Genomic DNA, 26,453 nt, shown 5'->3' with positions numbered 1-26,453 from the left:
GCCCAAGTGGATCTGTTTGATTCATTGTTTTCCTAGCCAAATTGCCTGGGCTCTGTAAGTTTCATGTTCCTCAATATGTAATTAAATCACAAAACCTAAAGTTGCAGGGATATTATGCATATTAAGAGTAACGTAGCCAGGCACAGTAGCATATGCCTGTAATCAGGAGACTGAAGAAGCAGGATCATGACTTCAAAGCCAGCATCAGAAAAAGTGAGGTGATGAGACCCTGTCTCCAAATAAAATACAAAATAGGGCTGGGGATGTGGCTCAGTGGTCAAGTGCCCCTGAGTTCAATCCCAGGTACTCCCCTGATGCCCCAAAAAGAGTAATATATGCACTGGTGTTCAGTGAGGGTTCAGTTATTTTTGGTAGAATATAGATATAGGGCATTTAATCATGTAGCTTTTCATTTTGGGGTTTTTGTTTTGTTTGTTTGTTTCTGTACTGATTATTGAACTTGAGGGCACTCTAACATGAAGCTATAGCCTCAGCCTTTTTCATTTTTAATTTTGAGAAAGAATTTTCCCAGACTGGCCTTGAACTTGTGATCCTTCTACTTCAACTTACTGAGTAGCTGGGATTACAGGTGTGGGCTCACCAAGTAATCATTAGCTTTGGAAATATCTTCCACTTTAAGATTTTTATTGTCTCTTGGATCATTACATGATATATGTTTGATTTCCAAGCTAGACTATGAGTCTAGGTATAATTTACTACTCACATTTAGTTGATTCATGAGCACACATGTACAGATATATACATGTGTCTATCTGTAGATATCAAAAGAGAAATGTACTTTCTTGTACCTTGACTAATTCAGTCCTCAAAAGAAAGCACTCTTCTGTGAGGAACCTAATAGTATGCCCATTTTATTCATGAAGAACTGAGACTTGAAGGGTTTACTCCCCTCTCAAATCAATTCAGATCTCAAGGTGATAGAAGCAGGAATGCCAAATAATGTTTACACATCTTTCCCAAACTGTTTATGATTTTATTCTTGGTCACATATCACATCTGTGAGTTTCTACACCTAGATTGAAATGTATGCTGACCACCTGTCTCTATTTATTTACATACAGGCTCAGGGATTGTAGGAGAGAGGGGTGATGATTGTAATAGGAAACTTCAGAGCATGGGAAGCAAATAAGGAATATCTCCAACAAGACAACCATGGCATTTGGCATTTGGTATGTTAGGCCACTCAGCATTGGTATAAGGAGAAACAAATTACATTTGAACTCTTTTTGTCTGAAGAACAGCCTATTGGCAAAAACCAATTAATAAACTTACCTAATATATAACAAGTTTTGCTGCAAACAACAATGTTCTTACTGCAAATTCCTAAAATGTAGATACTTTTCTGCCACATACTCTCTAGTATAAAGCAGACATGTTTAAATTTGACCAGATTTCTTGTCCAGACTATAATATAGTTCTAGCCATGCCAAAATGTAAATGTGATTTGTGTAGTTGGCCAAGTCAAAAATTGCTGGTACAAAGAACAAACTCTCATTGTATTGCATAAGTTTAGGTTAATCATTAATGTTTTTCCATGGATCAATACTTCATGCAAAAGATATAGCAATGTGCTTTAGTTCTGTGTTTGCCAAGTGAAAAAAACCACGGGCCAGATCCATTGGAACTTTGTCATGTGCTCTCTTGGAGCATTGCCAATGTTGATATTCCTCCCAGTGAACAGATCTTTCCCCAGCCCAATGCTCCCAACTTGCCCTAACAGGAGGGTAAATTTGGGTGTATAAGTGTAGCAAAAAGAAATCCTCTAAATGCCACTAAATGCCAGAAATTCTCTAAATTCTTCACTTTTGTCCTTTTTCAGTTGAAGGTTGAGCTGTTATATTCTCTAAATTGAAACAGTATCAAGCAAAAGGAATATGAGGCAACCTTCATAAATGCCTGGTTGTTGAATACAAAAGGGATTCAAATGCAAGTGAAAACATTGCATTTAATGTAAAAGATGAGCTATGATATTATATACTTGGAGACATTTTAAATTTTTTTTCCAGGAGTCATCATTAAGGAGCTAACAAGTATTTTTATTTATTTTTTTAAAATAAAACTTCCTGCCTTTATCCATCTCAGTGAAACCCTTTGTAGACAGAGATTGGGTCTGACTTACCTTTGAATCCCTGTGTGGCTAAGCCAAGAATCTTGCAAAAATAGGTGCTCAATAATTGCTATTCAATTAGGGAGAGAGGGAATTAGTGAAAAGTGGTTTATTCCATGGAGAACACTGTTGTTATGAATAAATGAGCTCAGTGTCTTTAAGTAAAACGGTAGAGAATATTTTCAATATATTCAACACATGGTTAAGAATTTAAAAAAATAATGTTTTCAACATGACTTTTGTTATGGGATGAGTTACATCCCCCAACCCAAATTTGTATGTTGAAGCCCTAACCTCTAGTAATTGTATTTGGAAATAAGATTTTTAAAAGTATTATTAAATCAAGGAAAAGTCTTTAGGGTAGGCCCTAATCCAATCTGACTGATATCCTTATAAGCCAAGAGAATTCGGACATACACTCTTGACACTTCCATACACAAAGAAATAACCATGTGAACACACAGCAAGAAGAGAAGGCAGATATCTGAAAGCTAAGCAGAGAGGTCTCAAAGAAACCAAACCTGCTGACACCTTGACTTTGGACTTGCAATGTCCAGAACACTGAGAAAATAAATTTCTTTTGTTTAAGCCATTCAATCTATGGTATTTTGTTATGGCTACATAAGGAATTTAATAGAACCTTTTTTACTTGCTATCTTTGAAAGCCCTCTTTTACAATGATGATAAAGTTTAGAAGACTGTAAACTCCTACAAACAAAGGAGTATAAGAACACTGGAGATATGGGAGTGTTATTTTAGAAAGTAGAGTGGAAAAGAGAGGAAAAAAAATTAACAAAGTTGAGAATACTGGTTCCAAAATGAACCACAGAGGAGGGCCTCCAGAGAACCAAGCTATTCCTTTTGTGGAACTCTGGACTTGGGAACTGAGGAACTTTTGGGGGAAATAGATGGAATAATCTGCATTTGAAGTAGATAGTCCATAGGTTCATGTCACCCTGCCTAGCTAAAAGACTGACGCCACTCCACCCTCATGAGATAAATGGAAATTTAGTCTGTGAAAAAAAATGAATGAATAGGTGTTTTGACCTGTAGATACCATACAGAATGCAAGTTGTGAGGTTAAACAAAAGTCTATCAACTGAATGTGGCATTCTGGCTTTTCTGGTAGCACTTGGAGACAAGGACCCAGTCAGGTTTATGATGCCTAGGCAATAGAAGAATCCTTCTGTAGAACACAGAACCACCACTGAAGGGAAGACACATATAATACTGGAATTAGACGGTTACCCAGTGGAAAAGGCAAGCTTTTTTCTTCCCTCAGCCACCCTACAGTCAATCCCAAGACTCAACATGACCGGAGAATCCATGCAGCAATCCCAGTCCTCATGCCAGCACCTTCCTCTGGCATGTGAATGAGCAGGAAGGTCTCTCCACTCCTTTGAGAAAGCTATTCAACATAAAGTCTAAAACTAAATATGAAGATGATAATGATGATGATGATGATGATTAGAAATAAAAATAATGTGAGAAATAAATAGAAGTTTCAAAACAAATTAATCTCAGGGAAATGAGAAGTTATTGCATAAATGAAACAAAAGGATACTATACAAAACTAAAAAGTAAGAATAAAAAGTTATTGGAATTTTAGACAAAGATAAAGTAAAAAATCAATGGGCTCTCTAAAGGATAAGTTTCAGAAATCTATTAGCAAGTAAAATAACTAAGAGATAAGGAGAAGAGGGCAGAAGTCAAGAAATGTAGAAAAACCATCCTGAGGCTATGTCTGATTGCTAGAAGTTTGGGAAAAGAACAAAAGAAAAATAAAAGTAGGAGGAGTGGATGAACTCATCAGTGAACTGAATGACACAAAAATCTCCTCAAGTTGAAGGAATACTTAATTTTCTACATTAAAATGACCCATTGGTACTGAGCACAACAAAAGAAAACAGAGGTACACTAATGACATAACTTGACATTTCAGAACACTGCATAGTAATATGAGTAAAGTTTTAAAAGCTTATAGAAAGGAAGAAAAATATGTATATATTATATTTCTGATTAGGGTTCTTGTGGTATTGATTTCCCTCTTGAAAGCACTTGGACACTTAGAAGACAAGTGAGCATTACATTCTGAGTAAAAAGGATTTGTAACTTGGAATTCTAAACCCAGATAGACCATCAATCAAAGGTAAGGGAACTGATAAAGTAATTTATGTACTTGAACCAAGCAAAAATATTTTGCAAAAGACTTTTTAAATCATGTTGCAGACATCTCTAGCAATCAGGGAAATGCAAATCAAAAACTACACTAAGATTTCATTTTACTCCAGTCAGAATGGCAGTGATCAAGTATACAAACAATAATTAATTCTGGTGAGGTTGTAAGGAAAAGCTACACTTGTTTATTGTTGGTAGGACTACAGATTAGCACAACCACTCTGGAAAGCAGTATAGACCTCCATATAACCCAGCTATTTCACATCTTGGAATTTATCCAAAAGAATTAAAATCACCATGTTATAGTGATATAGCCACCTCAGTGTTTATAGCAGCACAATTTACAATAGCTAAATTATGGAATAAGCCCAGGTGCCCATCAATAGATGAATAGATTAAGAAACACACACACACACACACACACACACACACACATAATAGAGTTCTACTCAGCCTTAAAAAGGAATGAAATTATGATATTTCTGGTAAATGGATGGAAGTGGAGAATATCATGCCAGGTGAATTAAGCCAAACTCAGAAACTCAAAAGTTGCTTGTTTCCTCTCATATACAGAAGATAGAGTAAAAGGAAAGGGGGAGGGAGGGTTAAGGGATAGGATAACATAAAGATAAAAGGAAGATCAGTAAGGTAGAAGGAGATTGAGACTCAGAGTGGAGGGATGAATTAGGGGAGGCAATGTAGAATGAATTCCTTAAAAATCATGTTATGTGCATATGTAACTATACCACAGGGAATTTCACCTGTAAGTATAAGTAAAAAGAACCAACAAATAAAAGTAAATAGATGAATGAAAGGAAGTCTAGAAAAGTAGAAGAAGAAGACTGGGGGTGGGAGCGAGGATGGTAGGAAAACCAAAGAGATTATGAACCAAAATCGAATTTCATAGATGTATGAGTTTATTGGGATGAACACAAATACTGTATATAACTATAAGCTCTAAAGAACCCAAATAGTGTATGTAACTATAAACTCTAATTAATAAAGAATATTTTGGAGAGTTCTGGAAGAATTAATGATAATGCCACAAATTTATTCAAATAAAAAGAGGCAAGTTATAACTCCAGAAAGAAAAAAACTATTGTTCAATGAAATGAAACATCATCACGGCACACTATTTAGTCTATCAGTAAACATTACTTTGCAGGAATAATGAATGTTTATTTAACCAATAATAGTTAATTATTATGTAACTACACTGGGAACATAGGAAGGGAGGAGTGGAGGAGCCCAGTGGTGAAAGGGTCTGAACCCCTCATAGTCTATCATGGGAAGTGAGTGAGAAGCTTGGAGTAAAAAGCAGTCAAGTTTGAGAGTTTCATGGCAATAGGGACAGCACAAAAGATTCCTGTATTTTGTTCTAAACCTTGTGTAGTACATTTAGGGAGAAAATACAGTTAATAATTCTTTTTATAAATTTAAAAAGAGTCAAAAGGACTGAATTCCAAGTATGATGATCATCCTCTGTTTATTAGCATGATCAGAGTGAACCGACTTGGACTGGGATTACTCAGTATTTGAGTGGGATATTCCACTTCCCCTTATACAATGGATAGGTTTAACATTGCCACTAGGTATAGTGCAGGGACAGTGATGTCCTTTGTTGGCAGAGTGGGGCTGGCTACTGCAGGGGGCAGAGGATGCCTGTCCAAGCCCACCAGCTCACTCAGCGCTGGTGATGCGTGTTGAAGGCAGTATATGGTTCAGGTAACAGATGACCTTTCTTGAGCTCTCACTTTAAAGGTGATTTCTAACCAGCTTTCTCCACCTCCCATCTTTTCACTAGTAAGCAGGGTGCTTATATAATCAAGATAAAGAGAAGCTACGAGATCACGTTAATGAATTGCTGCCTTCACGTTTTACTCAGGTTATTGTCTTTCTTAGGAAGGGACATGTGATTTCCATGACATTGTTGGCTCTACTTGACTACAGCAGTAGTGTGCCGATGTGGGTTTTCTGTGTGAAGCTTGCACAGTACATCTGTCTTTGTTGTCAGGCCTTGTCTCTCAGAATTACTGTAGCCTAGGCTTTTCCTTGCAGGTTTAGAATTCTCTTTGTCTCAAAAGTATCCAGAAAAACTCTCTTCGACCTTCAGGTGGCTGTCAGACAGAGCCTGTGAGGATTTCTTAATTTGGCAGGAAAACCCTGTGTTTTGTCCAAAAGAGAAGGACTTTCCAAGGTTTGAGTAAACCTACTTATCGGACTGCCATGCTTCCTGAAAGACAGGTATCAGAGAATACAGCTGACTGAATCTCACAATGCTCACAAGTTTCCCTCAAGAGGAGCACAGTTCTCCCACCGAGCAGCAGCAGCCCATGTTCTCAGGCCATTACCTCTTCCTTTTGTGGTAATTTAGAAAACCAATGTGTTCAAGAGAAGCATCTGCAGAGAAACACGTAAGTAGAGTTCAGTAGAGAGAGACAAACAGTCCAGTGAAAACCCAGTATATTTCAATGAAATACCCAAGTTCCACACCATAAGCTTAGTATTCCTGTGAAGAGTCCATCTGTCCCTCAACTCCTCCCCACTCTGTCTGCCTGGTTCACTGCAGTGTGTTATTCATGGGAGTGATGTCCCCTGTCAGATCACAATTCGTAGTACACTCAAGAAACCTGGGTATTCTCTCTGTCTTTGAATTTCTCCCACAATTTAATACACAGCTTCACACATAGTGGGCCCTCAGAAAACAGATGTTAAATGTCATTTTCCAGCTGATGCAATCTATTGTAAAGCATACTTCACTCTGTATTAATTCCTTGTGGTCACAACCTGTCTTGCACCTGTGTTTCCAGAATGTGTTGCCTGTGGTCTAGCACATTGGTGAATGCACTAGGCTTTAGACTCAATATCTGTGTTAAAAACTCAAGCTCTTATTTATTATTTGTTCTTGAATTCTTAGGGTTCCATCATCTCTAAAACCATGATAGTGATATTAACATCTGTGAAGACTAAATGAGATAATGTCTGCAATTGCTGTACAGCTTAAACTCCCAAGTTAGCTGCTGTTGCTATAATTAATATTATCAATTATTACTATTACTAGCTACCTCATTTCCATATGAGAATGAAAATCCTGATTCAAAGGGACACTGTGAGAATTAAAGGAGTTAATGTATATACCTGATATGTGTGTATATATGCACACATGCACACATTTATGTAATAAACACATATATAGCACTTATCACATATTAATTACTTATACATCAGCTATTACTATCTTATTGCTATGAGCAGTAGCTGTTATTATAGTTTTCTCTTGTATCTAAAATGAGATTGGTAATGCTAAGATCCTAAGATTGTTGTAAGAATTTAATAACTTAATAAAACATTAAAGCCTTGGAACAGTGCCCTGTGTTTGCTACACAATATAAAAGTGTTTTCTTTTATTATTTCCACTAATGGTAATTTAAAAAGTGTGACTGTATAGTGTACTAAATGTAGTTTATGTTTAATAAGTTGTTAATTCACTGTTGTGTTCATTTCCTACTATATCCACTAAAGGAATTAATATTAATGGCAATGCATACCTTTACGGTAACATTAATTATCTTTCTATACACTGGTTAAAAAAAAAAAATTCAGACTGGCAAAACATCTTGGCCCAGAAGCCTGCCTTCGGCAAAAAGACAAGATGTGAGTGAGGAGACTATGCCTGTAAGAATCACGAGTGTGGCATCTTGCCTACTATATACAGTGACTTGCCAATTTCCCTTTCGCCAACCATGACAGTGACACTGATACTAGATGAACAACCTGCATAATGCTTCAGGGGCACATCCGTTTTCTAAGCCTGCAGTCTTACTGATGAGACAGGGCGCATGCTTGATTCCATCTGCTGTCATTTATCTGCCAATATAAATAGCAGACCTCTGTGAGTTTGTTTGGCAGGCAAAATGACAGGCTATATTTTAACAACTCAAGGGGAGCCATTTCAGAGCATTAAAGGTGGAAAATACCTTCTAATACTTTCAATCCAAAGAAATGAGTATCCCCAATCTGGAGCATTTATCCCTACAAAGCAGTGGCTCTAAATAACACAAAATAATATTTTGACCCTTATAGTCTGAACTCACTTTAAAGAGCTCGAAAAACTCTTATTGAATTTATCTTCCACTTTTAATTAAAGTGCATGCTTTCTGGAATGACAACATTTTATTTATATTCAGGTTTTAGAGGAAAGGTTAGGGAAAGCAGAGAGTCCCTATTGGTGTTGTGCACAGTACCTTGTCTTTGTTGAAGAAGACTTTTGCATGATGCCTAAATTAAAAATAACTGGAGTATTTTTTTTAATTCTAAATATCAGTTGATTGAAATATTTCCCATCACTTAGTAATATCCATGGAGTATATATGATTTGAATATATAAAGTCAGAAAAGGAAAAGGAGGGAATGTCTATAAATATTAATGGTGTTATTTATAACATAAGTCTTCCGTAGAGTGGAGCATCTTACTGGCAGCATGGGGAAAGGTGAAAGGCACACACGTGGGGGAGCAGCCAACTTTACACACTAAATCATTTACCATTTGTGTTTGTGAAGGTGCATGTATTCATAGTGGAGGAGGAGAGGACTTTTGCCTTTAAATCTCATTCCAGCTGCTTTCACTATAATTTAGAATCCTTTCTTCCCCCTCCAATTTTATCCATTTTCCATAAATCCTATTCTTAGAATGATCTTCATCATAAAGCTACTTTTCACAAGAAGTATATAAGCAGTATGCAAAACTATAGCCTAATCTCTAGCTTTGATCTCAGAGTTCTATTTTGTCACCAAATACCTTTAGATCTGTGTCTCCAAACTCAACCTCTTTTCCCTGAGATCATTGTATATTTTTTTCATATGTATGATTTTCATACCTATGTCCAAGGGAGAGTTCTCTTTTGACATCAGAGTTACCATACCCCTAATCTCAATCAGTCTAGAAATTTTGTCATTACTCTTTTTGTTTTCTTTTCCATTTTTCAATTCACTTTCAAGAGCTATTAATTCTTCTTTCAAACTCTTCTGCTGTGTCCTTAATTCTGCCATGTTGTCTTCACACAGATTTTCAGGCATTCACATCTAGACTTGGACAACAGATACTGACTGGCATGTCAGTATTTGTCCTCATTAAGTGAAACTTATTCACAACCCCCAAATGACATATCGAAAGCCCTCACTTCATCTTGTCACTCTCCATTTCAGGGCTCTGCCAGCCTAACTAACAATCCATACATCAACAGAGACCCAGGAGGTGATGCAAATGGACAAAGACATTGGGGATCCTGGGCAACAAAGGGTACATTTTAATTTGCATGTGCAGGTACTTATAAGCTCCTAACAGTTGTTGCCACGTGAAAACAGGCCAGTGTTGGCAGATTTTCAGATTTTTTTAAGAGGACATAGGAATCCAGATTTTTTAAAAAACAACTTTATTAAATAAGTATCTATTGAAGGCATACTATGTACTGGAGGAGATACAGCAGTGAATAAAACTGACATAAATTCTACCCATACTAGCATTTATATTATAGGTAAAGAAGAAATAAAAGAAAAACCATTTAAGTATATGTGTGTGTGGACATGCACGAATGCACACATGTATGCATGCTTGCACAGAGAAAGCAGAATGGAATTTTGTGGTAAATTCTTTGAAGAAAATGTTATCGGAACAAGTTCCGAGTGTGTGTGTTTGTGTGTGTGTATGTGTGTGGTGTGTGTGTGTGTGTGTGTGTGTGAGAGAGAGAGAGAGAGAGAGAGAGAGCATTTTCAGTAGAGTTAAAAAAGACTTCTTCATCAAGGTGAAGTATATGCTCAGCAGAGAAAAATAAGGCTTTCCCTGTCATGACTGAGAAACAGACTGAGGTCTTCATAGATGGATTGAATTAGCAAAGTGGAGAACAGAAGAGAGAAAGTTGTAGATAAAACATAAGAGGGTTGTAGAGTTTTGGTTGGGCAATATATGTAAACCCAATAGTGACTTTGGCTTTAATTCTAAGTGAAAAGATATACCAGCATTGATCAGGTTTAAAAAGATCATCCTGATCACCCATTTGGAAATGGATTTTAGAGAGATAAATAGAGTAGCAGAGAGATCAATAAGGAAGCTTTGTCATGAGAGATGATGGTGATTGACCAGAATGATTGAAGTGGAGGAGAGGGTGAAGAGGGGTCGGATTCCAGATTTTTTTTTTTTGAAGGGAAAGGGACAGAATTTCATTATAGATTGGAAGTATGGTATCAGAAGTCGAGAATGTTGCCACAAGTTCCAGGCTGAGCAACTGACAGGAATGGATTGCCATCAACTGAGATGGACAGGGCATCAGATAAAGAAGCCTTGACCAGGGAAAATCAATAACTCTGTTAGGATATCTGTAAGAAAGCCAGGTGGGAATGCTGCTTAGACTATTCAACTCATACATTTGGTGTTCCAGGCTGAAATGGAAGGAAACTTTCAATTTGGAATGGGGCAGCAAGGCCACATCCCCCAACCCTCATTTGCCTATGTTTTTCTTGGAGTCTTTCCAACTTTTGTTTCTACTTTTATCATTCTTTGTAGATGCAGGTATGCAGGTACTGCTTTACTTAATCTATTTTATTCAAACAAATGTTAAAAAAGCATGCTTTTCTTAGTGTAACAGTTGAGACAAAAAGGAATTTTAAACCAAGACGTTAGTGACAAAAAGAAGTTGTTTGTAAAATCAAAGCAAGATGAAACTAGATTAATTGGCTTAGCATGCAAGATACTCTGCTGAAATCCAGGCCCTTGCGAGAAGTTTTCCTTCTGGTTCTTATTCTATACTGGGCAGCTGGGGCTATGTTAACCTTCCCACAAGAGAGGACTCTGAGATTCAAGACAGAGAAGCTGATCCTCCTCTAAAACCTACTGAAGGCCCACTTCTTAATTCTGATTTTTTCCCTGAGGACACTTTTCTTGGTCTGGTGATTATATTCTGGGACTTGGAACAACATTTAGAGAAGGTCAACCTACTTACAGAAACCAAACATGTCACCAAGTTCCAACACTCTAATAAGAGGCACATAGGTATATTTTTAAGATGGGGGGATCATTAAACCACAGCATGAGTCATAGGATGGCCTCAGTAAATATTACTTTCCTTTCCTTCCCCTCAGAATGGTTCTCCATACTCTTTAAATCACCTAGCCTCATAGATAGGGAGGCCATTTTCTTGTGTTCTGGGACCACAAAATTCCAAGCTCCTTTTGTGCAATTTGCCCTTACTAGACTATCTTCTCCTTACTTTCTTCTCATATAAGCCTTGCAGGTTTTTATAGGTCAAATCAGCTCAAAGTCTTTTCTCTTATTAAATACCACTTTGATATCATCCTTTCTCTTTGTATATCTATTATATGTTGATACCAATTTTCATTTACATAATACTCAAAAGATTTTTAATATAAAAATTTTATCTTCCCTGAGAGACAGGGATAATGATTTGCTCTTTGAATTTAACTTCTTTTGTTTGTTCTTAAATCTACCACTATACATATTGTAGGGCTATGAATGTAGCAGAAACTTGGTAAATAATCTGTGAATGTCTAAAATGCCCATCCATTCATCACTCACTCAAAAAATACTGGCATACACATTGTCAAGCATTGCTAGACATTTGAGCATAGAAGTGAAATAAGGATGGAGAATCACCTACTGTTAATATGAATTATTTCAGAGAAGAGAAGACATTAAAAATAGTTTTGAGAAATTGGTTTGGGAAACTCGCATATTCAAAATTACAGAGAGCCATCTTGTGGAAAAATGAGTTCTGCACTGAAATAAGGGCTTCAGAATACTGTGGTTCTCCATGACCCAGCTTTAGAATAGAAAAAGTATACTAAAATTTCATATAGTTAAACAGGTTTAAAGTAATATTTACAAGTTAATTTTGTTTTCTACAATGCCTCTTAAGTATCTTGAATATGTCAAAATGAAAGTTTCTGAAAATAAGTTATCGAATATCATAAACTTGACTTATAACACCATCCATAAGAAATCTTACAAAATTGTAGTTGGAAAGGAAGGAAAGTCATTAGATATTATCTCCCTAAATGAGCTTTAGTGGGAGTCTCTCAGACTGGTTTAAATATCTGATTAAGTATATGATTCCACTTTCTTGAAAAATGCAAATATGCATAGAATTTTGCATATAATTTCAGGGGCTTTACCAATTTCCCTGCAGTTCATTCACAAACCCGTTCTAGACTTTATAGTTTTAATTCTTATATTTTACATAATATACAGTGAAGGTCTAAAAGATTTGTGGGTGAGAGTTGAGATGTGATCGCATTAATCCCACTCAAACATATACACTACATTTCCTTTTTCATCTTTTGGCATCTTCTGACTTAGGTAAAGTCCATGTCATGGCTATTGTGAATGAGGCTGCAATGAACAGAGAAGAGCAGATGTCTCTTCCACATACAGATGTCATTTCCTTTGAATACATTCCCAGTAGTGGGACTGCTGGATAATATGGTGGTTCTGCTTTTAATTTTTGAGAAACCTCCAGACTATTTTTTATAATGGCTGTACAACTGTACCTTTCCATCAACAATGGCCAAAAGTTCTCTTTTCTCCACATCCTCATTAACACTTGTTATATTTCATTTTTAAGTAATAGTCATTCTAAATGTTATAAGGTAGTACCTCATGTGGTTTTAGTTTGCATTTCTCTAATAATTAATGATGTTGAACATTTCCTTTCATTTTTTATATACTTATGGAATCCCTTAAACTTTTCCTTGAATAATAGATCTCTTGAACTTATTTCTCTAGACTGCAGTTTTTGTGTGTGTGTGTATGTGTGTGTGTATGTGTGTGTGTTTTAACTGACTATCCCCTTACTCCCAGCTTCCCTAATCTTCTAGTCTCTGATTCTCTCTACTTCTATGGAATTGACTTTTTTAGATTCCACATATGAGTGGGATATTTTGTCCATTATTTGTTAGGATTATTTTCTTATTACTAACTTGTTGGTGTTCTTTAAGAAAATTCCAAAGAATCTTTAAACAAGCTAAGTAAAAATGTTTAAATCTCTGAGAAGGAAATACCATATGCTATAAATATTATTAAATATGGAATTTTGTTTTCAGCATATCTACTGGGGTTGGTTCTCTACTACAATATATGCAGATTACTTGAACAGATTTCAGGATGATGAGAAGTTGACTTGTATTGTAGAATATTCTGGGAGAGAACCTCACTTTTTATATTAAATGATCTTAATTCAAATATTATGATGAATTTTAATTTAGCAGGCAATTTGATGTAATGGAGAAAGCACTCACCTGCTTTCACCTATTTTATTACTCAGTACAATCATGCTGCTCTTAAGTGATTAACAATTCATTTTACCTCCACAGCTAAGGCAAAGAAATTCTTGTACGAATTATAGAAGCACTTTGATTAGTATAAAGTTTGGTTTTAGGTGCTTGTGCATCAATTTTCAAGTCATATTCTAAAGAATGACCTGCTCTCATATTTATTGGTGTGCAGGGGGAAACCAGTCATTCTGCACATGCTCTCCCAACTCCTAGGATAATCACACTCCAATTTGTATATTCAAAGTTTTTAGAAGCTCTATAATTAAAAAGCATTTTCTTTAAAATTTTCAAGTCATTGTTTTCTAAATTATTTGACTCCTTTTAAAATTATTTTTCATTCTTCAACTGGACTCTTAAAAAATAGAATTCTATTCAGCAGTTTTGGAAATGTTCTTATCAATTTTTCTGCTTTTAATGTAAAATTGTTTTTTCATACATGCTCATAGAGAAGAGCTATTGCACCAATAATCTAAAAATGTGTTCTTCTATTTAATTGGAGTGAATTGGCCACATGTGTTCATATTATCTCTAATTAAATTGAAGGGCACAGGAATAGGAGAGAAATATGCCTCCCCACCTGTCCCACAGGGGCCCCCATTAGCAACACAGTTCTTACCACAGCAGAACCTAACATGTATTTTGTAGGGAAATGTTATTAGAAAGGTTCAAAACTCTGAGGGAACAGATTTAGTACACTGTAGAGCTGAAACAAAGGCTACAGGCAATGCTTGTGTTGCAGGATTGGTTCCCTGAACAGGTTCTCAGATGAGACATTGTTGAGCAACACTTAGAGGAAATGCTTTCAGGGTCAAAAGGGGAGGAGGAGGAGGACTGAAGTCTCATGGAGGCCTCAGCCAGACCCAAGGAGGCATCTAAAATGAAAAGGACCTGTCTTAGGCCTCTAACAACTTCCAAACAATAAACAGCCTTAGATGCTGGAATACAACAGATCCAATATTCTGATAATTGGAGGGAATTTTATTTTCAATGGAGAAACATATAGCAAGCCAAACTATCAACAGGTGTTGAAGGCAAAATAAAGCCATTTGTAGTCATGCAAGATCTGAAAAAGTTGTAAATACTATTCAATCTTTTGTCACTTTAGCTTCTGTACAATGTGACCCATTAGAAATAGGAAGCAATAAAAGAGGAAGTCCTAGGATCTAGTAATCAACACAGGAGATGATAGAGAGAAGGTTTAGGATGTCAGGTTTTTAGGAAGCCTAGAAAGCAACTAGCCCAGAATTACAGAGGAAGTAGAGGCCCTGAGGTAGAGTTCTGAGGGGAGAAAATGAAATTGAGAAACATCCGAGGGGAATGGCAGATGAGAGCAACAATTTGGGGGGGGGGGGAGGTAATGATTAACTGTAGGAAAAATTAAAGTTGTTCCATATTACATGTGTAGTATATCAGTTTATATAGTAATGATAAAGAGTAATAATATATAAACAGCAAATTTAACTAAAATTGTCATGTAACAAGGTGAAAGAAAGGAAAGGTTGATCAGAGAATAAGAGAATTAAATGTTTATCTATTACAGCAAGAGCTAAAGAGATGTCTAAGAATTTTAAAAATCAAGGAAAAAATATAAGCAAATTATTCAGAATTATAGAACTTAAGTACCAGCAGAAACAAAGTTATTTGAGAAAGAATATTCACAATGGGCACATATCTGGTTTAGTGTTTTCTTAACACTTTCATTACAATTTTTAAATTTTATGTGCATAATTTCTCTACCATCATTATGAGTGAATTAAGTTGCTCCAACAACTTCCAAATCTTACACCAGCAAAGGTTGTTGGTTGTATTTTTGCTTTTGTTTCCTCATGTTATACATACTCAACTGGGAGCTATGTTCTATAGTCTCTGCATCGCAGTCAAGAGGCTGAAAGAGTTACCATGGTGGGCTTTGCTAGTTCCTCTGGCAGAGGTAAAGAGGAGAAAAGGTGGAAAGTCTCATACCAGCCATTCAGTGCGTGTTCACACATGACTCATTGGCCAGAACCAGTCTCTTGGCTCCCTTCTACCACAAAAAGTTTAGGAAGTACCTACAGGTATCCAACAGGTGGAGAGTTGAAAAGATGGAGCCAGCAGCTCTAAGGACAACCACAATTTCCCTCATAAGAATTATTAAGTAAAAATAAAATGACTTGTTTCTACTTAAGATTCTAGTTCAACATGAAATACTCATATATGTAAGAAATAGGTAAATATGTATTTGTATAATATAAATATATAAATATAAAAATAAATAAATGTATTTCATAAGAAACTTGTAATGTGTAAGTTTTTTATGTTTTTATATTTTATTCTCTTCTATATATTTTATGCATTCCTTAAGCAGGTAATATTTGAATACTTTCTACTTAGCCAGGCATTGTTGAAGGTCCTGGTGCTCATTAATTAAACAAACAAACAAAAAAACACTGAGATCTCTGCTTTTCCGTGTAATATGCTAGGGTGCTCTAAGTGCTAGGGGAAAGTAGTACAAAGGAAGGGAGTTAAAAGTCAAGGCTGAAAGTGTGGTCAGAATGTTCAATAGAGATATCAGGACAACTCTTATTGAGAATGGTCTGTTTGAGCAAGACCTGAAAAGATCAGAGTGATCACTGTGAATCCATTGCCAGAGGGAACAGAGGATGCAAATACCCCTAAAACACACTTGTTGTTTTCCAGGAATGACTAGAAGGTAGGAACTGTGCTGTGAAACAGTGAAGGGGACTTAATAGGGGACACAATGTGAATATGTGGGACATAGGCCATGTCACAGATTGCTGTGCTCTCAGTTAATTGCCTGACCTCTGAGTGCAATGCTGTAACTTACATCAGAAAATAAATCACCCAGCATTTAGAAGATGACTAATAGTTTGTATAAACCAACCTCATCATGCCATGAAAAAGACAGGGAAACGTGGACCTTGTCTGTCTTTTCTATCCATTTTAAATTCCTTAAAGCTCTCCTATGCTTTGTAAACATACTAAACATCTATCCTTCAGCAGAAAGCTTTCAGGAAGGCAAGAAGGAAATTAATGTAACTTCTACAATATGCCACTTAATGACCTCATTTTAGGCTGGTAACATTCCAGTTAGGAAAATATAATGTCTCCATTGTACAGCTGAGAATACTGAGGTTCATTGGGTATGATTTGATTTGAGTTATCAAGGCTACAGAAGAACTGAAATTTAAACCCAAGTCAGCCTACTCCAAACACTTTTGTTTTCCATAGTTTTATTTAACTTCCAAAAATATGACTTGTAATACATAGATTTTCTGGGCCTAAAAATCATTTACATTTTTATTCTATAAACTCTTCTATTACCAGATTACATTTGTAAAAGGAAGATATACACAGTAAAAATTGGCCATTGGAAAATATCACTGCTATCCCTGTTAATATCTACAAGAACAACAACAACAAGAAAAAAAAAACTTCATTTGTAGAAAATAATAGAGGGATTGATTTATAATTGCTATATTTCTGATGATAAATGCACTCTGATGTGAAATTTATTGCTCTATTTTCTTTTCTTTTGCAGGTAAGTTTGGAAGTATTTGTTTTTTCTTACGAAATACTGAGAGGTATGGTGTCACTTTTTTCCTGAGTTTTATTTCAACTGTTTCTAAAATTGAGTATGCAACGATCATGTGAATCACTGTACAAATTTTTGTTGTTATTGCAAGTATTTGGAAAGTAGCATTGTGGGTTTAAGTTGTTTGAGTCCCAGGTTTTAAGCATGTGATTCTGTAGAACAAATCTTTGCACTGCTAATGTTTTGGCTTGTGTTTAAATGATTTCTGCATCTGGTATAAGGGAGAGGATTGGATTTGGGGAGGGGAAAATGAGAAGAGTAAAGAACAGAGCATGCGCCTAGAGACTATAAAGCTGAGCAGGGCAGCAACTGTCCATTCCAAGTGTACTATCTGCAGTGGCCATGAGTACATGGCACAGGACAGAGATGCCTCTGCATGAGGAAAAATAAATGAACCAAAACCTGTGTTCATTCACTTTTCTAATGCTGAGGTTTTCTGTTTTCTCCAATTGTTGTGCAAGATTTCTCGCCAAGTTATTGATGATGTGTATATTTGAAAAAAAGTATGCTTCAGCCATTTTAAAACAGAAATCAAATTTTTAGTTAGCAATAAAATAGATCCATTTCCTGGAAACCATATGAGCAAAAGCTCTTATGAACTGTTTATCAACGTTTTTCAAATAGGAAGTAGGAAATTTCAACAAAACTCTTGGATATACAAAAGTGAGAATAAGATCAGAGGAGCTTAGGAAAGTGTGAGAATTGTATTGGGGAAAGGAAGGTAGCCTATCAAGTTGCCCATATAGAGCTATGACCTTGTTATTGTGCTCTGTGATTTCATTAGTACATAAAGGAAATGGTTGAGTTACATTTTACTCAAGCATAAACACTAATGTCATATTAATTATAAATGACATGTTTACTTTATTCCAGAAAGACTGTATGTGTTTGTAAAAGTAATTGCATGATTTACTAGTAATTGTGTGAAGTGGAAGAAGGCTTGGTGCACTCATCATCTTATAATTCCAGTTCTACTTAATCAAAAATAGATGAGTGCTATCATTTGGCTCTGGAATGTCCCCCTTATATGTTAAGGTTGTGATACCTAGAGTGGTGGGATTGGGAGGTGGTAAAACCTCTAAGAGATGGTGTCATTGAAGGTCATTGAAGGTGCATGTTTTAAATGGATTGTGCCACCCCAGATCCTTCACCTCTCTCTTTTAATTCCTAGTGATGAGGTGAGTGATTGTGTTCTACCATGTATTCCCACCATGATGTGCTGCCTTGCACAAAGCAATGAGGCCAACCAGTCACAAATCTCCAATGCTATAGTCCAAAATAAACATTTTGTCTTTATTAATTGATTATCTTAATGCAAAGCTAACTAACACAGGGAGTTAGCACACAAGACACACAATCTCTTCCTGTCGATCTTCATGGATAAAAAGGTTTGATCTTATTATATCTTCCTGAATAGAATCATATCAGTGTGGAAACCTGTGGGGTATGGGGTGGATATTATCTCACTGAGTAGAAATTACAAAAATTAAGGATCACATGTATTTCATCAAGCAAGAACAAAGGTGGTACTTTAAAAATGAAGTTAATTCACTAACACACAACTATCTTTATTTTCACTAGTATCCTAGTGGGTAATGGAAATTAATGAATTTAAAGGGCATCCTAAAATGTCATGACTTCTAAAATAATTATCAATGGATTCTCTAGGAGTCAGCAGATTTCTTTCTATGAAGAGCCAGATAGTAAATATTTTAGCCTTTTCAGGCCATAAGGTCTTGACAGTAGCTACTAGACTCTGGTGTTGAAGAGGAAATTCAGTTACCCATAGACAATATGTAATGAATAACCCTGGTGTGTTCTAATAGAAAATTGTTTGAAAAGGCGGGGCGGGGGGGACAGGATTCACCCTGTGTTAGTTCCCAAACACTTGCTTTAGCTCTCTTTGAAGTGAAACATTTTAAGTAAATTTTAAATATTTTAGAACAAGGTGTATGTTGACCATCTTTGGATACAGATAAAGCATTTGGTGTAAAAAGGAGTGTAAGGGTGTTCAATTCTGAAGTTTAAAAGTAGGTTAGAAACTTTTCAAATGTTTTGATGAATTTAAACACTAGAGGGCACAAAAGAATATTTTAAATTCAAGAATCATTTGCAGAGTATTACAATTATTTTTTTAAAAAAATGACATCTCAAGTAGAGCAGTGTGACCTTAATGGGAATAATTTGTCTGAAATGTTGGCCTGCAGCTCCTGTGACCTCACTGGCCACAAGAACTTGAAGTGGTTGACCATCTTTGTGTTCCTATAATAATAACCATATGTCTTTCTTTTTTATTGCTTTTGACCTTTTCATAAAATATGGTCAAAATTAGGTTTTTAAGTGGTGGGGATTTTTTTTCCATCTTATAAAAGAAGAATTATTTTCATATTGCTCTAGGATCTGACTAATTTTCATGTAATGAAGGTTCTCTTTGTAGTACATAACAAGACATTTGGAATTTTTTGCTAAAAATTTTTAAAAGGTAAAATCATGCATATAAATGTACTCTTGTCATTATTTTTTAAACTAATTATAGGGTTTTATTTCAGGAAAAATGATTAAAAATCATCAGGAGTCTGAAGTCTCAAAAATACTTCTTCTCTTTAGTAATTCTACTTATAGGCATTTATATTCCAGAAGTAACTTGTACTTTTAAAAATATTTATGTGCAAAGATATTCACCCAAAATAATATTGAGAACCTAGATATGTTATAAACATCTATATAAACTAGAGTTTAAATATATATCATTAGGCTGAACCAGTATAATTTTATCAACCACCAAAAAAAATAGTATTTTCTAAAACATTAGATGATAGGGAAACTGCTTGTAGTAAAACATGAAGTGTAAAGCAAAATCCAAAATTATATATACTAAAATATCAATAGAATGTTAAAATTAGTTGCATAAAGACATTTTCTCAAGTATTGGTAATTTTTAAAAATTTTCTTCTTCATTTTAATTTTCTGCAATTTCTCCATATTATGAATATTTATCATTTATATAGTCCTAAAAATAAATGTTATTTAAACATAAAAATTTTTCAGCATTCTTAAAGTACTTGTGCAGATATGATACTTAGGTAAGTACTAGTAGAGGTCAGTAGGTTATAAGAAAATTATTTCATGCATCAGAAAATCCATTTAATGAATTCTTGATTGTTAAGTAGACACATTATGAGGGTTGCCTTAAGCCCCAGAATGGAGTGCTTATCTTGAGTTCTACATTGGGCTGAGTTGCCAAGCACAGGGGTATAAGAAGGCCAAGAGAAAAACCAGGAGAGCCAGAGTGTGCTGGAAAGGGCTGAGTGCTGACATTTAACATAGAACTTCCCTGTGCACTCATTCCCTGGATGGTGGCAAAGCAGGGCATATTAGCCCCCACACCACCCCCATTCTCTTTAAAATCTGCCATCTGACCTTACTTTTCCCTATTGTGGAGTTATGTGAAGAGGAGCTAGAGACAGATAGCAGGAGACCCAAGGATGCTAAGCTGGCGTTTGCTTTGAACACAGAATTCCTTAGAAATGACTGAGACTTCTGAAACCATGAGTGCCAAATAAACTTGCTACTTACAATTGTTCTTGTCAGGTCTTTTGGTTACAGCAACAAAAAAGCTAACTAAAAAACAGTAGTTGAAAACTCACGTTGAAAGGATGCACCCAGTAGTACATGCACCGGTGAATTAGATATTATGGAAAATGAAGACTTGAAAAGGGAAAATTTAAAGACCTTGTCTCCCAGTCTCCAATCTTTCCTTCTCAAGTTCTTGTGAATATAATCAAAGTATTATTTATTCTGAAATTCTGCTTAAATTATTACATTCTCTTGTTCAGAAACCTTGATGACATCCCACTTTTTTTGGCATATATTTTTTCTTTATTGGATTAAGAAAATATTTCTCCTATTCACAGTTGGCAAGAAGCTTTCTTCTCCCTCCCAATAAATTGTTGTATTTTATGAAATTTTTTTGCATATCTTAAGATGAGTATGTACATTTTTCTACTTTATTCTCGTAAATATGATGAACTACATAGATTTACTTTTTTGAATGTTAAAACAGATTTGCCTTCCCTGGAATGAACTCAACTTACTTATCATATATTGTCTTTTTTTTAAAGTATGTTTAGTTTTAGATGGACACAATACCTTTATTTTGTTTCTTTCTTTTTTTTTTTTTTTAATGTGGTGCTGGAGACCAAACCAGTACCTCACCCATGCTAGGCAAGCACTCCACCACTGAGCCACAAACCCAGCCCTATATGCTGTCTTTTTTATAACTCTGATCCCAGAAAAAGTTGAAAATCATACTGGACCGGTATCCATGATACAGATTGAACAGAATTTAAAACCTTTCTGTAGGCAGGTATGTGGCACATGCCTGTAATTCCAGAGGCTCTAGAGGCTGAGGAAGGAGAATCACAAGTTCAAAGCCAGCCTTAGCAACTTTGTGAGGCCCTAAGCCTGTGAAAGACAGTGGTTGACTTGGGCATTTTCATAGTTCAGTGAAGGTGGTAAGTCATGACCAGGTTCTGGCTACAATTTGAAAATGGAACTGATAGTATTTGATGATGAACTTAGAAAATTGAAAACTTGTGCTTTTTATTGGCTGAGACGGGAGAAGATGAGGGAGGAGTAGGCTTCATGGTGGGGTGGTTCGGTTCAGGCATCTGAAGTTTTAGAGACCTATTTGTGTCCAAAGTATCATCTCATTTCCCCTAGACACACCCCAGAGTTCCTCTGCAGCTACAATAGTGGACAGTTCCTCTGTGCTTGGCCACCTTCCCATCTCAGGCAGCTGACAGCTTTTTTTGGTAGACAGAGCTTGTTCAGGTTGGTGGGATATCTCACCCTTTTGGTGACTTTCACACACTGGAGAGTGTGTGGACAAGAGTGTTGGTGGACAAGCCCCGAGGCATGTGGATATGGTCCTATCAAGCATCTCCAGGGAGACTGAGTCTGTTTCCACACAGTTGTATCTGTGGCAAACTCTACTGACTTTTCTTCCTTTACTGTCTCACTTTCCCACTGCATAACTTGTATCTCCTACAGTCGCCTCCCTTCCTCCTCCCCAAACAAACAACTTATGGCAACACTTCATAAGATCTGTCTGGGTGGAAATCAACATAAGACTTCTTTGGTGGGGGGGCGGTATTTTTATTTTGCTAATTTGTTCTAATTAGTTATATACAACAAAAGACTGTATTTTGACATATTTTACATATCTGGAGTATAATTTATCATTCTTCTCGTTGTACATGATGTAGAATTACATTGGTCATGTAATCATATATGCACATAGAATTGTAATATCCAATTCATTCTACTATCTTTTTTATTTCCATTCTCTCTCTCTTCCCTTCATTTACTTTTGTCTAAATCAAAGTATTTATTTTTTTCCCAACCAATTCCCTTATTGTGAATTAGCATCCACATATCAGAGAAAACATTCAGCCTTTGGTTTTGCGGGATTGGCTTATTTCACTTAGCATGATAATTTCCAGTTTCATCCATTTACCAGAAAATGCCATAATTTCATTTTTCTTTATGGCTGAGTAATATTCCATTGAGTATATTTCCACATTTTCTTTGTCCATTCATCTGTTGAAGGGTATGTTGTTTTCATAGTTTAACTACTATGAATTGAACTGCTATAAACATTGATATGGCTGCATCATAGTAGTATGCTGATTTTAATCAACCTACTTTTAAAGATTCAAATTTTCATGTCCAAGAAAGAGATGGATTACTCTTCCACAAACCAGGGAAAATGTTTGAGACAGATATATAATTGGATGACATTAATCTTTTACAAGCCTACATGATTTTTTTTTTTTTTTTTGTAGCAAGGATTGAACCTAGGGATGCTTAACCACTGGTTCACATCCCCAGTCCATTTTGTTTTGTTTTGAGGCAGGGCTTTGCCAAGTTGCTTAGGGCCTCAATAAATTGCTAAGGCTGGCTTTGAACTTGTGATCCTCCTGCCTCAGCCTTCTGAGTTGCTGGGCTTACAGGCATTTACCTCCATGCCCAGCTGCTTATGTGAAATTCTATTTCCCAAGCTCTAAATATGGGTACCTTCCTACACAGACACAACTTTCCTTAACTGCCTTATGTTGGTTTTTCTACATGAACACAAAGATGTTTATCAATGAACAGTGTAATCTTTCAGCAGAAGCCATAATACAATTTCAAGAGAATAGTAGATTTGAACATGATGACAAACTGATTAGAAGGAGAAGGATCCTGGGGACTTTTGGACTTTTTTGAGGAGGAGGAGGAGGAGCTGGTACTGGGGATTGAACTCAGAGGCACTTGCCACTGAGTCATATCCCCAGCCCTATTTTATTTTATTTAGAGACAGGGTCTCAGTAAGTTACTTAGTGCCTAGCTTTTGCTGAGACTGGCTTTCAAATCATGATCCTCCTTCCTCATCAGCCTCCAGAGCTGCTGGGATTATAGGTGTGAGCCACCTTGCCCTGCTTGGGGCTTGATTTGAACCTGTATTTGCACAAGAAGCATATTAGTTTAGCTTCTAATACATAACATTTGGGGTGGTTTTGAACAAATTAGTGGGCATTAAATTGGAAGGGCTCTCCCAGCTATGCTTTGGTATTATTATTGATTTTTAAATTTTTTTAATTTTTTTAAAAAATTCTTTATTTGTTATTTTTAGTTATATATGACAGTAAAATTTATTTTGCCATATTATACATACATAGAGCATAACTTCCCATTTTTGTGGTTTTAAATGATGTTGAAGTTTGACTGGTGGTATATTCATATATGAACATAGAAAGTTATGTCGGATTCATTCTACTATGTTTCTTATTCCCATCCTCTTCCCTTCCCTTTATTCCTCTTTGTCCAATCCAATGAACTTCTATTCCTTCCCTCTTATTGTGTTACCATCTGCATATCAGAGAGCACGTTCAGCCTTTGGTTTTTTGGGATTGGCTTATTTCACTTAGCATGATGGTCTCCAGTTCCATCCATTTGCTGTCAACTGCAATAATTTCATTCTTCTTAATGGCTACTTAATATTCTATTGTATAAATATACCACATTTTCTTTATCCATTCATCTGTTGAAGGGCACCTACCTTGTTTCTATAGCATTAGCTATCGTGAATTGAACTGCTGTAAACGTCAATGTGGCTGCCATTACTATAGTATGCTGATTTTAAGTCTTTTGGGTATATACTGAGGAACGGGATAACTGGGTCAAATGGTGATTTCATTCAGGTTTTCTGAGGAATCTCCATATTGCTTTTCAGAGGGTTGCACCAATTTGAATTCCCACCACAATGTATGAGTGAATCTTTTTCCCTACATCCTTGGAAACATTTATTGTTACTTATATTCTTGATAATTGCCATCCTGACTAGAGTGAGATGAAATCTATAGAATGGGAGAAAATCTTTGCCACCTGCACCTCAGATATAGCATTAATATCCAGGATATATAAAGAACTCAAAAATCTAAACATAAAAAAATCAATAAATGGGCAAAACTAACTAGGCACTTCACAAAAAAAGAAATATGATCAGTCAACAAATACATGAAAAAGTGTTCAACTTTGCTAGCAATTAGAGAAATGCAAACTAAAACTGCACCAAGATTCCATCTCACTCACATCAGAATGGCAATTGTTGTTGCTTTTTAATAATAGTTTGTACTAAACCATACTTTTTGCTTGCCTGGTTCAGAAATTGTTGTATTCAGGCTTGAGTGGGAAAGTGAATAGAGATGAAGGATACCCTCATTACCTAGGCTGTGCAGTTAACAGCAGGCAATGGGAGGGCTACTCACTTCTCAGTTGCTCAACTAAATGTGAGAATAAACTATTTTCTCCTCTGTTTCGAGCCAGCCTATCAGATAAAGCAGAACTCCTCTTGTGCACATTGAATCACATTCCAGAGTAATTTTCCCTTTGCAGGAAGCATCCAGAATTTGTTTCTTTATGCCAAGCAGTTATCCCTATAATTTCAAATCAATAGAATTAAGATTTGTATATAAATTAACATTTTTTTTCTAATTAGGAAGCTAATTGAAACACATAAAAACAAAGATAGTAGAATGTACTGGATATATGTGCCTATATGACTTCATGACCTAGGTACTTCTACACCATGAATAACCAGAAGAATGAGAAGTTATACTCTGTTTATGTATGGTGTGTCAAAATGCATTCTATGGCCATTTATAACTATTTAGAACAAATTTATTTTTTAAAAAATGATCCTAATTCTCATATTACTCAAATGGTAATTTCTTGGTGATTATCATGTGAAATTGCAGGTGACCAATCCATTTCCAAATGGTATTTTATGCATATTAACATTTTGTATAAAAGGTTCCCTATTTTTAAGATGAATATACAATATTTTTTCATTATGGTCCTCAATTTTAATATTCAATTTTCTTTTGTCAAATGTCAAAAACTGTTCATTTAGAGCAAAAGTTTCACAAGTAGTGGGGAAAAACAAATGGTGATTTCCTATTTTGTGGAGTTCTCTTTAAAGTAATATTGTTGAGAAATACAATTGTGTATTATCTGTAAAAACGTTAAGTAGTGGAGATGTCGGCCATCAAGTCTATGTGTTGCATCTGCATCCTGTAGAGGCTCAGATGTCTGTCTCAGATGACCAAAGCAAAGCATGTGCCCTGGGTGGCTAGTTGAAGGTCTTGCCTCTTCCCTGGGGTGAATGTGTAGTTATGAAACCCTCTCTTCACCAGGGGGCACTGTGCAAACATCTAGCTCTTTCCATAGAAGGCAGTGTCCCTGCAGACAAGCTCAAAGTGGATTTCTTTAATTTATAAAGAGCTTAATTTGTTTCTCTGCTTTGCTTTTTCTTAGCCATGACTTTTGGTACAATTCTGGAAGGCAGGCTGCTTTTCTATTTATGCTTCTGCAGATGATGTCATGCTGCTTTTAATTTGATTTTAAATCATATCATCATAGGTGTTAAATGATGTGGATGCCATTCTAGCTTCCCAGCACTTATTTCTCTCTCTACCCCTTACACATATCAGCAACATGTAAAATATATCTATGAGACATGTTTAATTTAATATGAATTCAAAAGTCTTTATCCATGGCCTTTGAAATTTAATCTGCCTAAAACTCCTGGTGGAAGAAAAGAAACTTGACTACTTAAGATTTTTTTTTTAGCATGTGTTTAATTTTATCTGAATATAAAAGTAATCTTTG

At 35.8% G+C, this 26,453-nt stretch overlaps 1 protein-coding gene across 4 annotated transcripts in view; it reads left to right on the top strand.

Moving 5' to 3' along the window:
* Pde4d (phosphodiesterase 4D) overlaps positions 1-26,453 on the top strand; it is an 816,241-nt gene that overhangs the window by 455,828 nt on the left and 333,960 nt on the right. The window lies entirely within an intron of this gene.

This window comes from Marmota monax, unplaced genomic scaffold, assembly GCF_021218885.2.
Source record: "Marmota monax isolate L192 unplaced genomic scaffold, Marmota_monax_Labrador192_F-V1.1 WCK01_AAM20220418_F8-fsc00037, whole genome shotgun sequence".
Lineage (NCBI taxonomy): Eukaryota > Metazoa > Chordata > Mammalia > Rodentia > Sciuridae > Marmota > Marmota monax.
The sequence above is the reverse complement of the archived record's forward strand: the minus strand, read 5'-3'. Positions and strand labels throughout refer to the sequence as shown.